At 34.9% G+C, this 17,861-nt stretch overlaps 1 protein-coding gene across 5 annotated transcripts in view; it reads right to left on the bottom strand.

Moving 5' to 3' along the window:
- The window catches only part of LOC110375899 (uncharacterized protein), a 76,689-nt gene that overhangs the window by 23,407 nt on the left and 35,421 nt on the right, over window positions 1–17,861 (bottom strand). For 4 of the 5 annotated variants that reach the window (XR_002429509.3, XM_021334187.3, XM_021334189.3 and 1 more), the window contains exons 2-3: window positions 16,498–16,537; window positions 2,073–2,110 (exon numbers count right to left, since the gene is read on the bottom strand). The gene's annotated coding sequence lies outside the window, so the exon portion shown is untranslated. The remainder of the gene's footprint in view (window positions 1–2,072; window positions 2,111–16,497; window positions 16,538–17,861) is intronic. The other variant, XR_007510732.2, reaches the window with a different exon arrangement.

The following is a 17,861-nucleotide window of genomic DNA, read 5'->3' as shown; positions in this document are numbered from 1 at the left end:
TATGCCAAAGTCAAATATTGAAATTGTAACTCCGATAATAGTCCCACTTTATCTGTAACATTTCGATTCTTTATTGATAAAAGGTATCAAAGAATAATAAAGAAATTTTAAGAAAATGTTGTTACAGCCAGAAAATTTCAAGCGAAAACTTCTCAAATACATTTTTGATTTTATACTCGAGAGGCTTTCGAAAGTCATTTGCATACTCATCTTATTTAAACCGTATAAGTACTATCGATATTAAGCTAACAATTCTTGGAAATATTCAATTACCGTCTTTATATGAAGAGATGCTAGAAGAACACAAACAGCGATTAATTATTAATCCACTTGTAATATTATAACAGCGTGCTTGTTTGTCTACATACAGACACGGAATCAATTAACGGGACTTGCCAGTCGCAGATATATTATCCACTGGACTAGTAATAGAATATATTTTATCCTGTCCATAAATTACCTACTGAACAATAAATAATCTGGAAAGCAGAGCGTCTGATATCACAGAGATGATAATAATTCAGTGAGGCGTATAACTGTGAGTGTATAAAGCAGTGAATTGGCGCGTACAATATACATCACAGGGTCTAAACAGATTCGGGACACTTGACGGGCTCCGGCAACATTCTCAGCACAAAGCAATGAAAGCGGCTTAGTTGAGAGAAAGGGGATTAGAGCATAATCTGCAGTGGAGCGGTTGACATACGGCCGGGCCCCGGGGCGGCCAGTGTGTCCACGGCAAATACGTGAGCCGCAACAACCGCACAATAACTGTTATCGAAGCACACACTTGCGACTATCCACTCCATGGAGTTTTGTGTCCCTTGTTTAGACTTTAGAGGCCTTTGTTTTTTAGTCCGTCTAATATCGTCGCACCTTAATTAATTACAATATTTCAATAGTGAGCGGTGAAGTCCTCTGCCTATAAGTAGCTTATTAATAACATTATGCAATGTTATCAAATTGTTTGTTTGCACGGTCGACTGCAAATCTCAGGAAAAAGTGATCTGGTCTGAAAAGTGTAATAAGTAGTCTATTAGGCTATTGCTACTAATCCGTGTGCATGAAATAGTTCGAGCAGAATTTAGTTTAAAACAAATGCTTTGTGGCTATTATTGGTATTTGCAACTTTATTGTTATTGGCAATAGTCGGTTGATTGGGTATTTCATTAAGCGTAATTAAAATTAGTACCTATGTATTTTAATTAATCGAATTGTGTTTGTGGTTTTGACGTGTGGTCTGTAGTTTATGAGTAAGCTGTAATTTGTACCTAAATGTAACTAGAAATTATGTTACACCATTAATTATTTTTGTGTTGAAAAGCATCTAGCTACCTACTCAGGGTTTATAGAATCACCAATTTGCATCTCTCAAGAATAAATTATGTTTTAACTTCAAAATTCAAAGGATTATTTATGAAAAGCATTTAAATATAAAGTGCAGTCGTTACACGTAATTTCCATACTACATTCGGAGCTATCGAGACACAGTGCGTATCTCGTGCGGATCGCTCGAACCTCATAAATTTCACGAATCGATAGCACTACTCTAGAATGAAGTGATTTAATAAAGACAAGACTAACATAATTCAACAAGTTCTCGAATAAATCAAAGTTCCATTCTAACTCAACATCAATATCAAGTGGTTGTTCCCAACTTATTTTTATAATCTCCATTATATTTCGGTTTCATATAAAGTTATTTATGAACTGGAACTTTTATGTTTTCAAAATTCCCCTTCTTTCGGTTTTAATAAAATACCTGGATAACTTTGTCACGAATGACCCGTAAGGACCATTATAACTTTTATGGGTTTTAAAAAGTTGTTTGCGAGTGTTTTCGCAACATGCCAATGAGTGGAACCTATTTGGATTTAAACTTTTTGATGCGGGAAGTTAATTTTGTTGAACGTTTAAATTGATTTCTCGTTTTTTTTTTTCTGTAAAACTTTTTTCGGAACAGTCATAATTTTAAAGTTGGTTTAGTTAGTTGCATTAATAGCCAGGTACAAAGTCCAGTCATAATGTTTGCTACTCCATTAAGATAAATAAAAACTAAAAGATAAAACTACCTTATGACATGGTTAATCTCCACTTTGTGTGTCCAATTCTGAAAAAGAAAAGAAACCAATGTTAGACATAATGGAAGTAAAGTACTCCGCAATAAAAGTAATACAATGTCATAATGTCAATATGACGAGGAAGGCATATGTCATCTGATTAGTGAGAGTCCGGTGAGCGCGTGAGAGCTTGACCGTAACGAGGACCGCCTGTTCAATTGACCGATAATAGTCCGCACCCACATGCGGGATTATTGACTTACAATAAACGTCACATTATTCATAATAAACAAACATGTCATGCTTGACGTGACCAAGTCGTCATTATAACACTTTTATTGTCTCACACGTACTATTACACCCACACACGGTGCAAATAAATCACCGTTTTCATACCTATTTAGTGTTTATTTATGTCTGGTGTTTGATAACCCACTGTCACAACGTTGTATAATTACGTCTACGTGTTGAAGCATAAATAATAGTCCGGCACACATAATTTATCGATTATTCGGTAAATTATGAAGTGAATGTTTGTTTTATCCCATCATTTAGGTATATTTAAATATTGTACGATTGATGAAACTAGCCGCAGAGAACATTAAACTTTAATTAAGAAATATGAAACGACAAAAAATTATGAAAGTTTGAATAATTGCGTGTTTGAAATTAAAACTTGGGAGTCATTATAAATATTGTTTTAATGTTATTAATTACATGGCGTAATTACATAAACACGGTATAATATTACTAAATATGTCAACAGAATTAATTACAAAGACATTAACTTTAATCTTTTTTTTAATCTTGCCGTATTTTGTGTAGGTACCTGAGTGCCTATTTGGCGTCGGAAATTCAGTTAAGCGACCTAGTTCAGATAATCCTGAAGCCTTTGTAGATTACTGTTCCGTCCATTGTGAACTTAATCCATTTGTTTATAAGTACGGGAGACTTCAATCATCGCAGAATTTAAGATCGGAATCGGTTGTTCTATTACATTATTCATCCGTTGCCGTCCAGACGACAGCCCATTAGCATTTTAAATTAAGTAATGAATTTACTAGGCAGACGACCTGTGGAGGCGGCCTAAACTTAAAACTGTACAGACCAAATTAAACAGGAATATAGACCTACTGTTACATACATTTGTACTGTAACACTACGAAGTTTCAAGTTTCTACCATGTCTCTTTCAACTAGCATTGTTGTTCGCTCTAACGCCGTATAATTTTACTTGCATCCACTATTTAGATACTGGTAAGTGGCATTTTAACCTATTTATTCACGTGTACTATAAAATACATAAAACATCATACATACATGTATCTACTTAGGCAGGTATTAGACAGCTACGCAACAAGAAAATTTCAATACACAATTCGCGCTTACAATCTTACAGTCATGTTGCGTACCATTGGAATATGAATAAAAAAGTGTGCCGAAACGTGATATTCATCTATAATAAGTGTTTGTATAGCGGCCTAATTCAATGTAAAGAGCCCCGTAACCTGACTTACGGTATTATAATTACGGCGGCGGTACATAGATAAAGCTTTTTTTAATTTTGTTGGGCGAGCCGACTAAATTTCAAGCGAAGGTTAATCCGCGCCCACGCTGCGCACGAGACTCTAATCATTCATTTGGATTACGATTATGTAGACGAATATGCATGAGGACGTTATCGCGCCATTGATTTTAAATGGGATAAGCCGCTGAGGCGACTTAGACCGGTCTCAGCCGATCATCAATTAGGAATCGTAAGCTGGTGTGAATCGTGTTTATAATTCAACAACTAATACTGTAGCTCGACACCTGCTGGGCGACCCTACATACAATTTCTAGGTATATTTTCTGCTTGTTATTTTTTATTGCTTCCGCCATAAAAGTGTAGCACATTATTAGCTCCACTATTTCTTTTAGACCTCTAAAAACAGCCAACACTCTCGACGTCCGAGCTTTTTTACTTTTTGTCCGCATTTTAAAGCCCAATTCTCGTTAACTATTCAACGAGGTGACTAAACGATTATAATATTCCGTGATACTTGTTGAAAGTGTTTCAAAATAATTAGCTTATTTATATTCTTTTATAAATTTTGTTTGAAACTCGGCGTTGCTTGTATTTCGTGTTTTACTTTCACGATCTGAGTCACGTAAACCTACAATGTAGGTACCTACTTTGAATTGCAAGCAAGTTGAACTTGGGCTCTCCGCAATGTCTAGCTTCTGAAGGTATTGAAAATCCAACCAGTCGAATCATATCAATTCATATTGACTTGCGAGTTTTGAAACCTATAACAATAGTATGAAATTGATACAGAGAACTTTATTTTAAGTCAACAGAATAATATTTCGCTTCGTAAGAAACTTTCTGTCTTTCAACTGTTTTTCAATATCCTAAAGTTCAAGAATCGAATGTCACTCGAGTCAAAGTAGTTAAAAGTATTGTAACCAACTTGAAAAGAGATCAATTGCCAAAAAGTTTTATTGACAGTCAATAAACTAAGTTTGAGAAAATATTTACATCTTAGAATATTCGCCGATTCACTCGTCTCCTGTCTGGTACGTCCTTTTGAAATTTCGAATTTATACAAATAGGCTACATTTCTTGTTATCTCTTACAGAGCGTCAAAGGGTTACGCATTCGCAAAAACAGCATCCTTCGCATAAAATATAAACAAGATTCAGCAGAACGTCACTATCAGAAACTGCAAGCACATAATCCTCATCATTTAGATTGAATATAATTGTGAAAGGTTCATTTATCTTAACAGGCCGACGTCAGGGACAGATCTCAAGTACAAAGGGCCTGGCTACATGTGAACTTGCCTTGGGGCGTCGACAATAGCACCGGGCCCTAACAATAAGAGGTCTAAAATTTCATCGTGTCTTCCACGGAGAGATCGGTTAATGAATTGGCTCCATTATTTAGGCTGTCAAGCTTCATGTCTGCGACGGATGTGGTAGTGAAGAGAGATCCTATCTCTAAACTGTTTGTGATAATCCTTGAATAGAACGTTACGGATTTAATGGTTTCAAATCTAGATGAATATCTGTTAATGTTCAATGGCTGTTTAGTTTAATAACTTATCACATAGTTGTTTCAATAGTCCTGTTTGGGCTATTTCTTCGAGTTATTCAAGATAGGTAATAGTTATCTGCTTACTTTCATCTAAAACATATTTCAGCGTTAAGATTCTTTTGAATGACTCACAAAACGCAATTTATGTGCTAAAAAACTTTCTTAATAATAAAGTCATCATAACAAGAATAAAATCCAGCTTTGCTATCAAAACTGACTAATGTCGACAAAGTAATGTTCTGTTTCAGGCCCACATTATTGCGTTACTACCAACATCAGGTAATTACGCTCCATAAGAGCTTGTTCCGTCCCGTCACCTGTGATTACAAGCTCTTTCCCCATAATTAATGGTATGTTTTTACCTTTATCTTATCACCTTAATATGCGAGATAACTTAAGGTCTGTTTTACCACTTAAAGATATCTCCGAGATAAGAAAAATCCAACACATTTTTGTTCAAGAGGCTATCAGTAAAGGGACTAATTGATGTCATTAGTTTTATTAGCCGCAAATATTCTTTTTATGTTAACCGATTGTTTTATAATTACTTGTTTCCTTAAAAGTAATGGTATTGCGTCTTAACGACTGAAAGCTTTTAACGGGATTGATTGGGGTATAAAGTTTTACTTGAATTAAATAATTATTGCCACCTTTAACGGAAAGAGTGAGAAACTTCGTCAGAAGCTTGTCTCAGTTCTATGAACTTAGAATACGGAAACCGATAATGATTTATTATTAGAACAACATTTAGCCTTGCCTGCAGATTCACTTGCTCTTTGCAAATGGTCCAATCGAATAGGTCCTGTACACCTAAATTAAAGTTTTTAAAAGCAAAGTTCTACACGTATGACATTTTTACCTCAACCCCAACTAATAAGACACAATCTCCATAAATAAACATAACAATTTACGATATTAATAGCAGGATTCCGAGCCTAACCAAGTCTAAATTCTATAAATGATTACATCACCGTATCTGAGTTAATCCGACGAATCCCTGTACAATATACGTGGCGTAACGCTGCACAATACATCAGAGGTGCGTGACAAACCCTACTAATGTCACCTGCTTTATTTCAATTATTGCCCAAAGTGAGAGCGGTTTCAGACTAGGCGAGTTTACGCGCGTAAGTATGCGTTCCTTTTTGTTTGCAACACAAACTAGTGCGATCATTGACGATGTTCTAAGCTTTTATAATAACTTATACACACATTGCTAGCTATATCGCAGATTAGGTCGACTGTCTTTTTTTTTTCAACCGCGAAAGATACCGTTCGAGTAGGTGCGTCAACCAAAATTACTATATACGCTCAGTAGGATCTATGGTGGTCTGTAACGACTCTAAGGCTCGAATACCCTCACATGACTCCCATGAAGTGTTTCATGACTTATTGGCAGAAGTAGAACAAGGTGAGTTATGACTTATGACACCATATTGATGTATAAACGGCTCTTGAACTCCTGATAAAGTTTCTAATTATACGCAGTCAGATTTATTGCTTTGACTTATTTGATATCGTATTTCAATCATATTGTTTCCTGCTTGATAAATATTTGTAGGCCAATTAAATTGTTGGAGAAGTGGTTGCTTTTATTTCGAATCTGTAATAAGCATGTATTATTTACTTCGGTACTTAATTGCGGTTGTTAATATTTAATACATAATTAAATACGTATAATTTCAGTTACCTCAATACTTTATTCAATAACAGTTAAGTTATAACGTTTTTCTTTGAATTTATTAATTTAAAATTAATTATCATTCGTATCATAAAAATGTTAATCTTTCGTGAGTTACACGTTTTACAAATTAAAAGCTGTCTAAACTTATTGCCGGACTTAAAGCGCCATAACTGTTTACATAACATATTTAAACAAATTAAATGCAATAACTTCTCAAATAACAGGTGGCATGCATAATGTAGATATGTGCCTAATATATTCCGTTACTAATCTCACAATAATAAAATACGCGGCATTATGTGGCGTTAAGAACTGTAAAGGGGCAACATCGTAATTTACAACGAAAAGGGGCCACGTAATCACTACGCATTGCGTGATACGAAATGTCACTCGTTTTGTTTCAATTATTCTTATCCACGTTAGTCCTAATGTATGTAAATCGTCTATATAATATATTTACATCTGCGACATATTCTGTGGTATATTGACGGAATTTTTCCGCAATGTTTCGTGTATACGAAAATATTGTTACGGATTTTACGCACGGAAATGTCGGAGACACATGATAGTAGCTGTCACGGTACGTTGGAACTTTTGTCACGCGGATTATATACGACCCACTGTAATTTTCACTTTATAAATGTCACTCAAATGCAATGTACATTAACAATGAATTACTATAATTTAATGTTAATAACGTACATTATAGACCGCCGCAAGTTCATTATTATTTGCTTTAAATGGAATTGATCCGGTTACAATTCAGTGGGCTCATTTTTTGTGTGATTGTCTATACAAAAAATATGGCTACTCCAATTGTAATTGATAGTTGGAAGTTAATTGAATATGTATAAAAAATATCTATCGTTATTTATTGGACTGGAGCGGTCAGTGTCCGATATTATTAATATTTATAGAACAGCTATTATACTGATACTATTAAGACAGACTTTCAACCTCGCTGTGGTTTACGCCTTTCTTTGTGGGTCGACTGGTAAGAGGCAATTTAATTTATTTGCTCATAGTTCTTTGATTGCTTTAGTTGCTTGTATGTAGGTAGTAGTCATGGATCAAAATCGTAATTTTGTGCAAACTAAATAAAAATGATTTTTATTTACACTTAAACACAATTAATATTAGGTCCCATTACGAGTTGCGCACTTATCCTTAACCTTAGGTATTTATTATGAATGATTCATGAATGACTAAGTGCCTTTATCTGTAGCACTTGTAGATATAAAAAACCGCGTATGTACGAGTAAATCGCGACCTCATTTTACATTCCCCCACGAGTGCGATTCAGTGCGAGCCAATAATAAAGTATGAGCCACTCGTCTCCATCGACGGCCCTCCACTCTTTGAGCAGCTCCGCAATGACGAAACAAAATGGAAAGGGAATTATTATTTCTCACATCTGAGTATTTACGCCCCCGGTCAGACTGGCCTTTGTTACAGAAACAAACGAAAAATAAAAATAGGCTCCACGCACATTTAAAGGTCTGTACAATTTCTGAATTTGAATAAAACCTGCTTTAAATACTTATTCAGCTTATTGGAAGTTTTTCGGACTCATAAAAAGGTAGTAACAATATAGTAATATGTATGGCGAAGGAGTTTCTCAAGAATATTTGACATATTTCTACGTAGTGATGGTTGACGGTCCTATGTAAATATCGTACGCACCGAATATACCGTAGACTTGAAATTCTGCCCACATATCTTTTATAAGTTTTCCATACGGATAAAGTTCCTTGCAAACCGTAGGCAATGCGTGAGATGGATACCACTGAAGTAAATGATGATTCAAAATATGTAAAGCCGAAAAATGGGAAAGGATAATATTTTTATCAGTATCCGTCCCTTTTTGTGAGATGACATTGCTATGGTATTTTGATAAAACTATGATAGGCATTTTTACCAAAAGCGTACAGTCAATACATGGATATTTTTGTGCGAGCATGACATGATCTGTTACTAGAAAAGGGGTCGATAACTCTACTACTACCATTGTATGATTATCACCTACATTAATGCTGCGATATTATAATTCTCAATAGACATGAAGTTTTGAGCAGACCGTGTATGAACATAATCATGTTACTTGTATAAAAAGTTTCCTCTTTAAGAAAATTTCTTTCTCCATATCCTTTTTGAAGGAAAATGTGTGCGTACAAATTTGTCTCCCAGCTCACGTTTCACACAATTCGGGGAATGTTAGAGATATGTAATGCGTTGGTTTCGCGCATATTTTTATATTGACACGCGTATATCACTCTTTCTGCGTGAAAATATAAGAAATATTATATGCGGTGTATATTAATAGATCGGATTAATTCTTGTAAAAGTCTACTTTGTGAGAGTTGAAAATTTTAAACCGTTTTTATACTATCTACATAGGTGTATATAATATTTACCATATTTATATATAATAATAATCAGCATCTACGATAATGACTAAATACAAGTAGGAAAAAGCAATTTAAAATATTTACGAGAATCTTATTAAAATTACGCGTATACGAGTACACAGCAAAATCATATTTCATTCAAAATAATGATACCGTAATTTAAAATGAAATCTCAGACAGTAATTGTTTTAAATTGCGAATATGAGTTTGTTTATTTAGGAAATTTTCTTTTTGATCTTTTGAATTTTATTATGATTTACAACCCCTGGCGGCAGGGGTGGTCGAGACGGCTCGAGAAAGACACGAAGGGTCAATTGCGTAGGGGAGAACTCTGTGCGCAGCGAAAACTCAAGGTGAACCGACTATCTTCTTATGAAAAATCTTGGTGCAGCACTTTTTGTTCACTCTTTGATGTGAAGAAAGACGATTTGATACGTTAATTCAAAGAATCCTGTCAATTCAGATGATATTCTTCACGTGTAGTGTTTCTTTGAAGTTTATTAACACTTGACAAGTGAAGGATGACGGGTTACGTATAATACTTGGGATATTGTTGAACTTTCAAGATTTTATTGTTAAAGGGAAATTCTGGGTGCGATAAGAAAGATAAAGCTACCTTTGTTGCGAAATCGCTTCACTTATTTTGTGATGACGTAACGGGTATTTGATTCAGGTATACCTATCGTATTATTTTGAGTTTATCTGTATTCTTGAAAACTAACTATTTCTAGCGGCTTCGTCCACTTCCTTAAAAAAATATCGCCCCCTAATACCTAAAATACTTGTAATATATAATATGCACAAACAAATAGGTATTTATAAAATTATGGTGATAGATTTGCTGATGTGGTTACATAATTCTTCCATTGTTTGCCGAACCGTGCACTTTACTATACAATATTTAGCTTCCACACAAGAAAGATGGGTCGATAACCAACTTAATGATCATCACCACAATAATTTCTATTCCATTTTTACCAGCATTAATGGTAATTAAGGGTTCTTAAACACATTTGACGGTAGCTACAACTGATGGAAAAAGCGATATGAACAAAACGCTTCCTGGACGTCTAGCTGCTCGCATTAATTATAATCTACGTTGCAAGAGATCGAAGTAAGATTAGGTATGATTAACTACCGACTGTAGGTTTTCGTAACACAATACTGGTAGTTAATAGTTACCTACTAGTCGTTATTTGTTAGTGATCAGACGGTAGCGGTGTCAACGGTTAGGCGCGTTCATTTGTTTTCGTGAATAATGTTTGAGCGTGTTCTTATTGTCTCTTTATTTAATTAAGATTGTATCAAGCTGAGTTACAAGTTTTAAAATTGGGTTTAGCGTTAGCTCGCATGTGTTTCAATTTTTTTATACAATTCAGAATTGTTCTTTCTATTTCTTACATGCTTTTTTCAAAATATTAGTTTTAACTTTATATCTTACTTAGTACATCGTCAATAGATTGTATTCTCGACATAGACTAAACTTACAAAAGTAAATAAATAAACTTTGAAATCGATATTAGTTTTATTTGCTTAGGACATATCGATTGGGTTTCAACAAGTTCTGAAAACATTAGTAATTTTACCTCTAAGACTTCACTTGAGCACACTTAGCTTAAAATTACAAAGTCTTTCGTGTATTTAGTTTTATTTTGAACTGGTCCAAGTTTTTTTACAATATAAAAAAAATATATATTCCAAATTAAATTCTTGCCATTTAATTTATTAAAAACAGATAAATAATAATCGCTAGTGCTTTACATTCCGACACAAAATCGTTTCTTAGAAATAATAAATTCCTAATAAAGATAATCCGAGTCGATAACCGAATAGCTAAGAACACTCCTATTTACATATAGAGGTTCTTACATAAATTATCGTCGAACTAAGCTTTCGCACACACTGGAGACTAAACAGTGGACCGACAGTTGAACTGAAAGTTTGTATCTACAATTTTTTTTAAAGAATACTTGATTCCATTCAAAGTTTACAGTAGTTCTGATACCATCTGAGTACCTGATCTTTGTGATGTGCGTTCTCCCAATCATCTTCATACTGATTTATGAGTCCAAAAAACTATCGGCCAACTAAAAGTGTGCAGTGTGCTACTCTAAATGACCTTCGAGTCACATAGAATGGGTACGATTTATTTTCGTCTGTCGTTTCACTGAATCAGGATTATGGCAAGGTTTGAAAACGTAAAAGTCGGTAGCTTCGCGTCTTTGCTTTAACATATTCGTTTAGCCCGAGGAAGGTATTAAGGGTGGTGATTAATGAACCATCGCCCGAGGTGAAAGCTATGGCCACCCTTCTTGTTATAAATAAACGATGTTCAAATTTTCAAAGTTATGGTTTCCATTTTTCATGTTAGTTATGTTGGGTATGACTTTTGTACTTTGGTTTCATTTCGTTCTATAGGTAGTTAATTTAGTTAAGTGTTTGTCAAACTAAATGTGTGATAGCAGGCTTTTGCAACCGTTTTACATTTCACTAACTGTTTAACGCCATTTACTGAAATGTGAGTAAAATATTCCATTATAATTTATGCTGATACGGTTTATCGTGTTTTCAGTCGTTTAATTCTATTGAAATACAAACTCAGTACAGTAAAACCATTTTAACTCACATGACTGCAATTTAAGCGTACATTAAATTGTCAGGCAAATCGTGACGTCACCGGGACAGAGCTTAAATTACATTTTACATAGTCGCGAGTGCGTTGTACGGTGCTGGTATACCCACTACTTCAGCTACATACATCGCGTGCATTCAAAACATAAGCATTTGTAACCGAAAGCTTTCCTCAGTGGCTGTCACTGTATAAATTGAAAACCATTTATCATGCAATACATAAGGAGCTCAGCGCTTTCATATTTTCGGATGTCAACATTTACGTGGTTAATAGTACATTCGATTATAGCGTCTATTTATTGTGTGGAGCCAACATTAATCTAATAAATACCAGTTAAGTCTTATATTTTTCTTTATTAGAAGTCGTAAGGTTCTAGTGTTCCAATATAAACCGATAGCCCACGCCATCATTCGGCCCTTAGAAATTTAAATGTGAAAGGTCGACTCACTTTGTTAGAGAAAGTTAATATAATTAAAAATATAAATTGTGTTATTTATTTCAAAAATGAACTCGATTATTTTCGTGTTCATAACAATATTTCTGATATTATATTAAATCTATATGGTTCAAAAGGTTACAAAAGAGAAATAACGTAACCTCAGCTGATAAGGTAATTCTAACAAACCTAGACTTTCGGAGTAGGTACTTGAACTAAATAAGAAAATTTTCCTTGGAACACAATCAGCTAAACTTCAGAATAAAGCCTGCGATCGCGTGTTTTGTTATTTGATACAAAAACCTAACAGTCGGCATTTCAAAATGTAGTGAGATACCGTCCGAGCACAAACAGAGCCGAGCGTGGCAAAATGTGCAATATCTCAAACAAAACGCTCCACTTCACGTTCTCAACGAAATGAAACCTTACTGAATGTCTGCTCAAATTAAGCTTAAACATTTTCTCTTTGAGAAAAATATAAAACATACCTCTTTCTTCTAATGTTGCGTCTTTAGTGATTTACAGCCAAAGGGCTTCGTGTTACCAACCATATTGCTGATACAATTACTTTTAAGTAATAAAGTCTAATGGAGAGCGACAATCAACGTATTGGGATCAAATATCAACGTCTTGTTTAATTGGATGAAAGTGTTTTATGGAATTGAAGCATCACAATAAGGAGTCGTTAGATACTAGTGAGTTCGTTAATGGACCATTAAACAGACCTATAAATTTAAGTTAATCATGACTAATTGGACTGACACAAGGGGATACGGACACATCTAGATCGAAACTAGTTGGAATGTGCGGGTGGTCTCGTCAATGCAACCTTGAGCTTTTATATTATAAGATAGTGCGACTAAAAGGTTAGTCTCATAAAAATTAAGATAATACTCGCATACGCCTAATGGAAGACTAAATAAAAACCTCATTAATACTATCTGTTCAAAAACTACATTGGTGCCGACCGACATAAAACGCGACGATGATAACACAAATATTTTTGGTGCTTCCAAGAAAATTATATTTCATGCTTTTGTTTCATCTAAGAGTGAAATCGAGAGCCGATGGAATCACCAATCGAGTGGATTGTAGTAAAGGACCTCCGTTTTAGTAAAACCCTTCATTAAACTTATCTGCGTCGGATCTAAGCTCGAATCCGTGTAATGTAATCGATTTCGGAACGAGAAGCCGCGAAGGACAAAGTGCGGTCACAAATTTACATATAAATTCGGGATTATTTTAATTTAAAACGCATTTGGAAAGTTTATTAGCATATATATGAGGGTCCATTACCGTTTCTTTGTAGCAGTCGGCTAATATAGCAGTTCAGTGAATTTGTACATTATGGGCCGCGGCTAGAGCGAGGGTCGCTCACCGCGGCGATACGTCCCGGTAAACAAACACTGCACTCAGGCCAAGTGTACAGCCACTTAATAAAATTAAGCAATTTGTCAGTGCGCTGCGCCTTTATTTGTTAACGGTGGACACATTAACTTAGGCTCATTAAACAGATTTTCATCGTGAAATTGAATTACTTACTGCGTTAATACTGGCCGTATATCACGTTAATAAGGCGTCAGGGATTAATTTGTAAGCACTCACATTTGTTCGTCGAATTGGAGATTAAACCCTCCAAAAAGCTCTTACTTTGAATCGAATATGCCCAGTTTTTCTCAGAAACGTCTGAATTAAATAGAGTGGGAGCGTATTTTCCAGAGCTTTTTAGCCAACACCAAAATAATAACAGGAAATGGCGTATTTTACGAGTGACTCTTCAGTGAGATAATAGACATGAAATTTTGATGTGTTGACCGTTTTAATGTTTTAATTCGAAGATCAATAACGCACCATTTAACATAAAATAATTAACAAATATATGTTTTAACTTCAAAAGGCACGAATATAGCGGGAGCTGTGACATTAATTACTTAGGCTTAATTCTGTAGTGGTGTTAAATCAGTCATGCGCTAAAAGATGTCTGTGATCCGGCTTCCGAGACGCATCTTGTGTATTTGTTCTTGTTGCGCTAATAGCTCGTAAATATTTCAGCGCACAGGGAGACACACATGCGCCTCCAGACAAATGGACGCTTATAAAATATATGTGCCCCGTCACTTTTAACATTCCCATACGTTAGTTCGTTACGTTTCCGACGACTGAAATAACAATACTGGCCCATTACAACAGTCCCCTGTTTTAAAAGTCGAACGGAAACGCCCGTGCCATCCATCACTTTTGGCCAGCACTTGACAAATGACAGCTGTTTAAGCATACTTAACGCGAGTTTAAACAATGCAAAGTAATGAACTCTTCAAAGTGTAATACGAAACTTGTAAGTTACTGTTTACTAAATCTTCTTTCAGAGAGTTGCTCATTGGCTCGTTAGGGAGCAGTTTGAAAGGGGTGCTCCGAGTATGTTCCAAGTTCGGATTCTTGACATGTCGACGTCTTTCCGTACAAATAAGAATGTTCTTGTTTGTCTCGACGTTCCTTAAACTAACCTTTATTTTATTTTTGTTCACGTTGTTTGCGTTCATTATACCTACAGAAATAAGATGCGGATAGGAGTCAGCCTAGTATCAGATTACTTTAGAAAACTATGTTTAACCCAAGAGAGATAAACTTACATTACAAATTAAATATTGAATTCCTCTCTAATGAAGAGCCAATAAAAAAAAAATTAGTAAGCATTTCACAAAAAGCGTATTAACAAATAAGCGAGAAATATAGCGAGCTCGTTGTCACAGGAGACAAGGTGGGCGGAGATGTCAGTCGTTCCTCATTCGAACCCCGAGTGGGGTCTCCACGCCAACAGATTTTATGGAGCTCCGGATTACTCGCGTGACACGGCTGTCTCACACCCGTGCGTGTTTCTAACCATCCCAGTCAATTATTATAACAGCTACAAGATGACGTGTTCTCAGTCACATTAAATAGTTCTACTATTAAAACTTTCATGGAAAAGTTTTGAATATTTCCAAAAGTCGGAAGTAAAACAGTATATTATCGCAGCAACAAAAAACATAAGCAAAGCGCGATGGTCGATATAGTCGGCGCGATCACGTCTCGTCGCGTCGACTATGAGAAAAGTTCTTTAGCGGGACGGGGGATTTATTTGTCAACTTTGCGCTGATAAAACTTTGTTTGACATTTGATTGTGAGGTCATACCCCTCTCCAGCTTCCTCAGATAACTTTCGAGGGCCCCCTTTTAGCTTCAGATTAATTTCTCGCGGTAATATTGACGTTGGAAAACTTAGTTTTATCATTTTTGCGTAACCCCTTCTCGTTTTCATGGAATAAGATTATCAATGTGAATTGAATATCTTAATGTGAACTCTTTATCTAAGTGTTCATTAATTTGTTTTATAAAGAATGCTGTTTTAAGAATATATTCAACAATTTCATTAAAAAGTTAATGGAATACAATTAAATTCAAGGCGAATGACAAAAGTTAAGATATGCCAAAGCAATTTATACTAGATAAACTATTTGCAACAATTTGATTCCAAAAACAAAGAAGCACTAACGTATATTTAAACTTTTTCCATCAAGAAAGTTTGGACAACAAAACTTCGTAGACATGAACTTGATTCGGCAATCAAGATTAATTTGTTCTGGCGGTGTAACTGAATAATATGAGGTATTAACATGGACCACCCCAAAGTTCGAAATAATATTTCACAGTCAGTTAACGATCTATTTGGGTACCTGTGTGAGATATTGTATGTTCGACGCATGCTTGGCCGGTGGGAGTGAACCTCAAAGGAATGCCATAAAAGCTCGGAAGTTGACAAATCTCTCGACGTTATTTCTGTACTAATTAGGGGCGGGGGCGTGGACGATGTCACCCGACTGACAGACGAACACGTACGAAGTCACTTCTTAGGGACAAATTCATTTGTTGAACACCTCCAGACAGTCTGGTGAACAGTAAAAACTGGAACGCAGTAGTCACGTCCAGTGAAATGATAATGTCGACATACGTTGACTTTATATTGAGATAATTATCTTTTTGTTGATGGCGCATACGTGTTGTTATGGAAACGAATAAATATTCTATTTCTATGGTAAAACATACGTTTAGAAATGTATGAAGCATTTTCATTTAAATATTTATGGATATTCAGATTTCTGACACACAGGAAACAATTATGATTTGAATTGTATATTCTTAGGTATGCATGCTAATTCTTACCTGGTCCAAGAAGCGAAGAGCCAGATTATGCTTAGGTGATCTGTAAAAAATAAAAACGGAACCTTTTAATCAACTGACTTAAAATTTTCAATACCTGAGATTTTAACTTAATTCCGAAAGCGTCAGTATACATGCTATATTTTACAAATTATACACAAGTATTAATTTGTCAGCTGCAACTGATTAATTCATTAACAAATCATTTTACAACGCCAGAAGGCCGTGTCAGCTCCCGTCAGCAAGTAGGTTGCATTTAAAATTTATATCCACGTAAAAACGAGCACAAAATTTTAAATTCATTTAAATCAAGTTTCATTCATTAACGCATTTCAGCAATGCCCCTTGACAGTTGCAGTTCGGCTTTAAAACATGTGTATAATTATTGATATCGCTTAATTAACTGCGTAATTAATTTTGATAGATCATTGGATATGTAATATAACAATGATGGAAAATACTGGAAAAGTTATAACCGCTCTAATTGTAAATTATGGCATGGGAATATCATTTTGTTATATGTCAAATTGATCAAGAAACTGTGTTATTAAATTAGTAAATCAAATTATTAAATAAATTGCGGATTTTATATAAAAGAGTCAGGAAATTGAAATTCAATTCTTCAATGGGACCATTATTATAGCTGAAAGATTGCCTATGCTTTCTTCGACCAAGTCAACTTGGATAATGACAAGCAAAAACGCACACACGACCCAAGGGTTACGAAGAAAAGCAATTCATTTTAATCCCAGAATACATTACACCCACCGCTCACAGATCGTATACACATTTGCTACGGTTTTTCAAGCGTCTTCCAACCAGCTACCGGTAGTCGGGTGTCGGTTTTTTACAAGGACGACCGGTAACCAGACTTCGTAGTCGGGTCTTCGCCTTATTCCCACACCGTTTTTATCTGATCTGTTAAAATTGTTACCTTGTTTTAACCTCACTAGTTTTTTTTACAAAATTCTGTAAGTATGTAAATTTACAGTTTATATGCCATGTTTTTCTTTAGACGTTTTGTCGTGAATTTTAAAATGCATGTGCATTTATGGTGGCAATTTAAAATGGTGTTATAGAACACGCAATCCTTCACTATGTAAGTTAAACTCATTAAGTACTTAACTTCTAGGTTAAAATTACTTTATAATAATACAGAATTATTGTTTAAAACTAATACAAACAGAGAAAAAGAAATGTAATACAAACTTTTTGAATAACATATTCTGTTTTGTGGACTGTTAAAGCTCAGAATGTCGCTGACACATTTATTCAAAAACTACTGAGTAAATACAGACGTACTTACCTACCTATATTATTAAATACATAAAGAAAATCATTAGACTCTTAAACACGACTGCTATTAA

Source organism: Helicoverpa armigera, chromosome 8 (assembly GCF_030705265.1).
Source record: "Helicoverpa armigera isolate CAAS_96S chromosome 8, ASM3070526v1, whole genome shotgun sequence".
Lineage (NCBI taxonomy): Eukaryota > Metazoa > Arthropoda > Insecta > Lepidoptera > Noctuidae > Helicoverpa > Helicoverpa armigera.
This window is presented reverse-complemented; position numbering and strand designations above follow the sequence as displayed.